Source organism: Triticum dicoccoides, chromosome 7A (genome assembly GCF_002162155.2).
Source record: "Triticum dicoccoides isolate Atlit2015 ecotype Zavitan chromosome 7A, WEW_v2.0, whole genome shotgun sequence".
Taxonomy (NCBI): domain Eukaryota; kingdom Viridiplantae; phylum Streptophyta; class Magnoliopsida; order Poales; family Poaceae; genus Triticum; species Triticum dicoccoides.
In genome coordinates this window covers 17,117,546-17,124,436 of record NC_041392.1, presented here as the reverse complement: position 1 = coordinate 17,124,436, position 6,891 = coordinate 17,117,546, and the positions used below count along the sequence as shown (strand labels likewise).

At 41.5% G+C, this 6,891-nt stretch overlaps 1 pseudogene; it reads left to right on the top strand.

Moving 5' to 3' along the window:
- The window catches only part of LOC119329123, a 5,690-nt pseudogene extending 649 nt beyond the window's left edge, over nucleotides 1–5,041 (top strand).
- The last annotated feature ends 1,850 nt before the right edge of the window (nucleotides 5,042–6,891 follow it).

Here is a 6,891-nt window from a genome sequence, read left to right as displayed (position 1 = left end):
CCCCATGAAAAGCACTCCTAGGTGATGTTCTATAGATCATAAAGACATGATCTATAGAACATCACCTAGGAGTGCTTTTCATGCAATCTGTTAAAGACATGATCTATAGAACATCACCTAGGAGTGCTTTTCATGCATGTTTCAGATCTATTTTACATTGTTTGAATATTTCGTGTATCATGGAGGTGGCAAAGTTCCTCCTGCATTGTTGCATACATGCCACGATCTATAAAATTACCACATATGTTGTTCTAATTAAGCTTCTTTTTAACATTCCTTTGTTTGGTAGGTTCATCAAAGATGAGCTAAAGACGATGCAGGCATTCTTGGCGGCTGCTGAAGCAACAAAGAACAGAGACATGCTGCTGAAGGTGTGGGCAGAGCAAGTAAGGGACCTGTCCTACAATATTGAAGATTGCCTTGATGAATTTATGCTTCATGTGAGGAGCCAAAGCCTAACAAAAAGGCTGATGAAGCTCAAAGATCGTCGTAGGATTGCCATCCAAATCCACAATTTGAAATCAAGAGTTGAAGAGGTGAGTAGCAGGAACTCACGCTACAACTTAATCAAGACGGAGGCCTCTAGCAACAATGATGAGGAGGTTTCTTATATAGAAGATGTACGTAATCACTCAGCAAACAATATTGATGAAGCGGAACTTGTGGGCTTTAAAAAGCCTAAGGAGGATTTGATTAAGCTGATGGACGTCGACAATAAATATGGTTGTGCCCAAGCTATATGTGTCGTCGGCATGGGTGGATTAGGCAAGACTACTCTTGCAAGAAAAGTATATGAAAGTAAGGAAGATATTGTGAAGAATTTTTCTTCTTGTGCTTGGATCATAGTCTCGCAGTCATTTTCTAGGATGGGGATGCTCAAGGATATGATCAGCCAGCTTCTGGGTGACAAGTCACTGAAGGAATTCTTGAGAAAACTTGAAGGGAAAGTGGAGCAAGTAGAGGACCTCGCCAACTACCTCATTCAAGAACTTAAGGATAAGAGGTATTTCATTGTTCTTGATGACTTGTGGACCATAGGTGCGTGGGGGTGGATCAAAGATATTGTTCTTCCTAGTAGTAACAAGAAGGGAAGTCGGATAATAGTAACAACACGAGATGTTGGTCTAGCAAAGGAATGTACGCATGAATCCCTCATCTACCATCTTAAGCCCTTAGAGCCGGTCGATGCCAAAAATTTACTTCTAAAAAAGAGTAGGAAAATAGATGAAGACATGGACAAAGATGTGAACTTCAAGAATATAGTTGAAAAAATAGTTAAAAAGTGTGGTTGTTTACCGCTGGCTATACTCACCATTGGAGGGATCCTTGCTACTAAAAAGATAGTAGAGTGGGAGAACATCTATAACCAACTCCCCTTTGAGCTTGAGAGTAACCCAAGCCTTGAAGCAATGAAGAGGATGGTCACTTTGAGTTACCACCACTTGCCATCTCATCTTAAATCATGTTTCTTGTACCTAAGCATCTTTCCCGAGGATTTAGAAATCCAGAAGAGGCGTGTAGTAGAAAGATGGATTGCCGAGGGGTTGATTAGGGGTAGAACTGGGGTGAACATTGAGGATGTGGCAAAAGGTTATTTCAATGAGTTAATCAACCGAAGCATGCTTCAAGCATCAAGGGTGAACATAGAAGGAGTTGTGAAGAGCTGTCGAGTCCATGATATTGTGCGTGATGTCATGATCTCAGTTTCTAGAGATGAAAATTTTGTGCATGTGGCGGGAAATAATGTAACTGATGCTATGGAGGAGACCTTCCGGCATGTAGCATACCATGGTAGCATGTGCAAAAAGATAGGTATGGATTGGAGCCATGTCCGGTCAGTAACTGTGTTTGGTGAGAGATCATTGGGTCCATCGCCTTCAGTTTGTTCATCTGACATGAGAATGCTCCGGGCCTTGGATCTATAGAATGCACAGTTTCAAGTCACACAAAAGGATATCAGCAACATAGGATTGTTTCGCCACTTGAAGTATCTGAATTTTTCTGATCCTCAAGGATATTCACATATTTATAAACTTCCTAGATCCATAGGGAAATTACAAGGCTTGCATACTTTGAACATAAGAGACAGTTATATTACAGAACTGCCAACTGAGATTTGTAAACTTAAGAGTCTACATAGTCTCCGTTGTACCAGAAGGCATTGGTACACACACTTTGACCTGTATGACCCCAAGGAATGCTTGCTGGAAACACTTTGTCTGCCCATGTTGTGCACACCTTTGGTTGATCCTAGTAAGCGTACCCATAAAGTTGCTGAGCTACACATGGCCTGGTCTAGCCGTTGGTCCGAGTCAAGGGGTGTGAGGGTGCCAAAAGGAATCGGCAAACTGAAAGAGCTGCAAATACTAGAGCTCGTGGACCTCAGACGAACTAGCTGCAAAGCAATTAAAGAGCTATGTGAGCTTGTGCAGCTGAGAAAACTGAGTGTGGTAACAAAAGGGGCCACCAAGCAAAAAAGCAAACTACTCTGTGATGCCATTCAGAAGCTCACTTGCCTCCGCTCCCTTGAAGTGGATGGTTCACTCGGGTGGCTGCATGTTGTCTCCTCTCCTCCTCCCCTGTTGAGGAGTCTGAAGTTGGATGGATGCCTTGGAGAGATTTCTGGCTGGGTTGGCAGTCTGATGCATTTGGTCAAGCTTTACTTATGGGGCAGCGAGATAAAGGAAGAAGATAAAGTCATGGAAATACTAGGGCCACTTCCCAACCTCATGCAGCTTCATCTTGGAAGGGGCTCTTATATTGGTGAGAAGTTGGCGTTCAAAACGGGAGCATTCCCAAATCTCAAGAAACTTGATATTTCGAATCTGGCAGAACTGAGAGAGTTGAAATTTGAGGACGCCACCTCACCCCAGCTGGCAATGATAGATATCACTTCCAAAGCTCAAGGAGATCTCACTTGGTGCCGCTGGTCGAGTGGCGAAGCTTGCTATGCTGCAAAGTGAAGTGGACGCACATACCAACCATCCCGTGCTGCGACTGCGGTGGGACCAGATTGACCACGACCTGAGGGACGTCGTCGTCCAAGTGGAAGAAGCAACGGAGGAGCCTGCAAAAGCGGGAGAGAGCTCACGATCCCACGCGGTGGTGACCACAAACGTCAGGTCAGCTAATCGATTCTCTTTGGTTCAACTAGTAGTACGTAGCAGCTATGGAGTGCGATGTGCTAATAATCTGTACTCTGTCTTTTCTTTTTGTGTGTAACAGCCAAGACGATGTCCTTTACACTTAGAATTCTTGCTGACTGAATCCCAGCAAGAAACTCCCGCCAGTTCCACCACAAGCAACACTCTGCAGGTACGGCTCAAATCTTGCTCTGTTTCTTATTTGGTTCAAATTTGGCTCAGATTTGGATTCTCTCAAAGTTGGCCGATCGGATTTCTATCCATCTTGTTCCTTTCAGTATGTTCCCACGTATTTTTAAGCTGCACGCCACATCTCGTTCTGTTTACGTAGCCACCATGTTAGATGTTCTGTTCTGGACTTACCGCCCCCTGTTCACAGGCAATTCAAGCCTCACATATATTTACACGTACCCCTGTTCATATCAAGGCTTCCTTAGTTCTCTACCGGGTGACAAACTGTTACACGTCAGATTGATGAAATGACTAGTGCTCTGTATACGCATTCAGATTCACCTAGGCGTGCAGGAAAAGATGAAGATACAAATTACTCTGTTTGTATGATGCCATACTATATTTTGTACTGAATCATAACTGAAGAATGACGACACCTGCTTACTGTAAGATTGTGCTCTGAAGAATGACGACGCCGACGAAGAGCATGAACAGGTCAACTAACTTCTCTTTCGTTCAGTACTAGTCGACAGCAAATTAGATGCTATAGTTGCTACTTTCTGCGTTCGTAATTAATCTCTCTCTCTCTCTCTCTCTCTCTCTCTCTCTCTCTCTCTCTCTCTCTCTCTTGTTGTTTTAACAGCCAAGATGATGTACCGTGCACGTACAATTCATGCTCATGCTAGCAGTTCTAGCAATGGAGTCGCAGGTACAACTAGCTCAAATCTTCATTTGCTTGTTTTCTTCCATCTGATTTCTTCAATGTTTGTTAGTATTTTTCTTTGCTGCAGACAGTTTTCAAATGCTTGTCTGTCAGACCAGAGTCTCTATTCCCTAGCGTTCCATTTCCAGCACCTGGAAAATTAGCATTCGTGCAAAGATAGCCTTCCATTTTTCAGCATGTTTTCAGTATGGGTGTGTCTAGGGCACATCTAGATGTGCTCTAGTTATTGCACATCTAAGTGAGTGAATCAAGCATAAAGATGAAAAAGAAAAAAGAAAAGGAAAATATCCACACGAATCTTGATGTAAAATCAATGATATAGGACTTAGATGTGGAATACTTATGGCACATCTAGATGTGCTTTAGCAAAACTGTTTCAGTATCCATGTTTTAGACAACGTATACACTTCCTTATATGCAAGACATCTTTAAAAATGCTCCAATTAAGTACTTTATTTAGAGTAATTAAGTATTTTTTTCATGGTGAACATTAGTACTAGGTACTTCAACTTGACATGAGTTGGACCATTAAATGCATAATTAATATTCTGAAAGAATGTTTATTCCAAGAACCTTGGTATCCAGGAGCAACTATGAGATATTTTTTCTGTTCAAGCTGGAGCAACTATGAGATTTTAGCAGGGCGTCCATGAAGCTGGAGCGAATGTACATCCCAATCCATCTCCTGTTGTGAATGGAGCAAGACTCAGTTACTGAACTGACCCTGATGTATTGATCTGAATTGGAGCTGCAAGTGGAGGGGGCCCTGTTGAGTTCGCAATGCCTTGCCAATTTGAAGTGTCAACTGCGAAGGGATCATACTGATAAATGGTCTGACCAACAACATCTAGGATGTCATTAATTTTTTAGCCATCATGTAAGATTGTTTTTTTTTAAAAGATCATGTAAGATTGTTACATGCTCTGCACTTACAATTCCTGATAATGTTTTCATCTTACGAACACATATCTTTACTCCCCTGTTTATATTAAGACTTTCTTAAGCTCCCCCCGTCTGAAAGATTTTGACATCTAACATGCACGAAATAAACTAATCCTCTGCATGTAATCAGATTCAGCTTGGCAGAATAAGAGGAAGATTCAACGAGTACAGAGGATGCACTACTAAGCTGCAATGTTCATCCTGTACAGTCAATAATTATAAGATGGATTGCCAGTGCAAGAGACGCCAGATGGTTTTTCTGAGTTCTCTTTGTGCGTAACTTTCTGGTCGGTTTTCTTGAAAACCTCTGTTTAGACTAGCCACAATGGAGAGTAACATACACTAGTAACATACACATTTTTCTAGACTATGTTACTACCTCAATAGTGGGTAGTAACATAAGTGTGGTAACATGCAAAGCTTCATTTATTAGGAGGTAAATACACCAGGAGTCATAGAACTTGCACGTGATGGTCAATTTGGTGCATAAACTTGCAAAATACGTGTTTCTGGTCATCAAACTTGCGTGGACGTGCAAATACGGTCACATTTCCTGTACATGGATGTATTCACTGCCTACATGGCATGCCAGTGTGGCCGGGGCCCATTGTCAGTGGCTGAAGCGTTGTGCATGTGATATTTTTTATAGAAACACCCTCAAGTTTTTTAATACTTCTACAAAAGCCATCCATTCATTCATTCTGCACTATATTATGTTTTATCTAGATTTTCTAATATATATTTTTGAATTCTAAGTGCATCTCTAGCAAATCCCTCATATCGCGCCGACCCTTAAAATAATCGCCAGTTTGCGGTTTTGCGCCAAAAGGTTGTCTGAACAGACACTGTAAACACACTATAAGAGTCCGCATATAAGGGGTCTGCTACAGATACTCTAACGGAAATTGGTTGCTTTGTCCGTAAAAAATATATGCATTCATTCCAAAAAATACTCTAATTCAAAAGAGAAATCTAGTCAATCTGTCCAAAAAATTTATCTAGAATATAAGTTGTTTTCTTACATAGAAAAAACAAAAGCAAAATACATAAGATAAATTGTGTTTATCTTTTTATGTGTCATTGTGGGTGGATAGTTCGAACCCGGCTTCCACCTTTTCACGAACCCTTTTCTGGTTTTGATTTCTATTTTAATTAGGACGGTGCTCGTATATAAAGCTAAATGTGCATGTTAGACGTCAAACGTCAGTTAGCCGATTAGCGGGCAATATGCATGCGAATTGCAGGTGTGGTTGAATCCCATCAATACTGATCCATCCTTTTTTTCCGTTTTATTTCAGAATTTTCTGTGTAAAAAAATGAAATGCAAGGGAGCTTTCTGAAGAAAAAAACGCATGCGGATTACCCACCTCCTCAGCCACTGACAGCGGGCCCATGTAATGTTGGCACGCCACGCATGCATGTAATAGACCCAGCTACGGTAGAAAGCACCGTATTTGCACGTCCACGCAAGTTTGATGACTAGAAACATGTATTTTACAAGTTTATGCACCAAACTGACCGTCACGTGCAAGTTACAGTAACTAGCTAAGTTATTGTCCGTGCATTTACCTCATTTATTAGGTTATAGACTCATATTGCATTGGGACATCTGATGTTACAGTAACTAGCTAAGTTACTAGTACTACATCTCTCCTCATTAACTCATTGCCACGTAAGCAAATTTGCTGAGTTGGACTCGATGTTACTACCGAAGTTACTCCCACTGTGGCTAGTCTTAATCAGTTGAATCCATACAGAGAATTCAGTGATGATGGTATTAATACCTGTGCAAATTTTCATGCAGAGTTCCTCTTTGATGCTTTTAATGTTCCGGCGATCTCCGCGCAAGCTACAGCATCATTTCCGGAGCTGCCACGCCACCAATCAAGGATTTAAATGTGGCACTTGCTT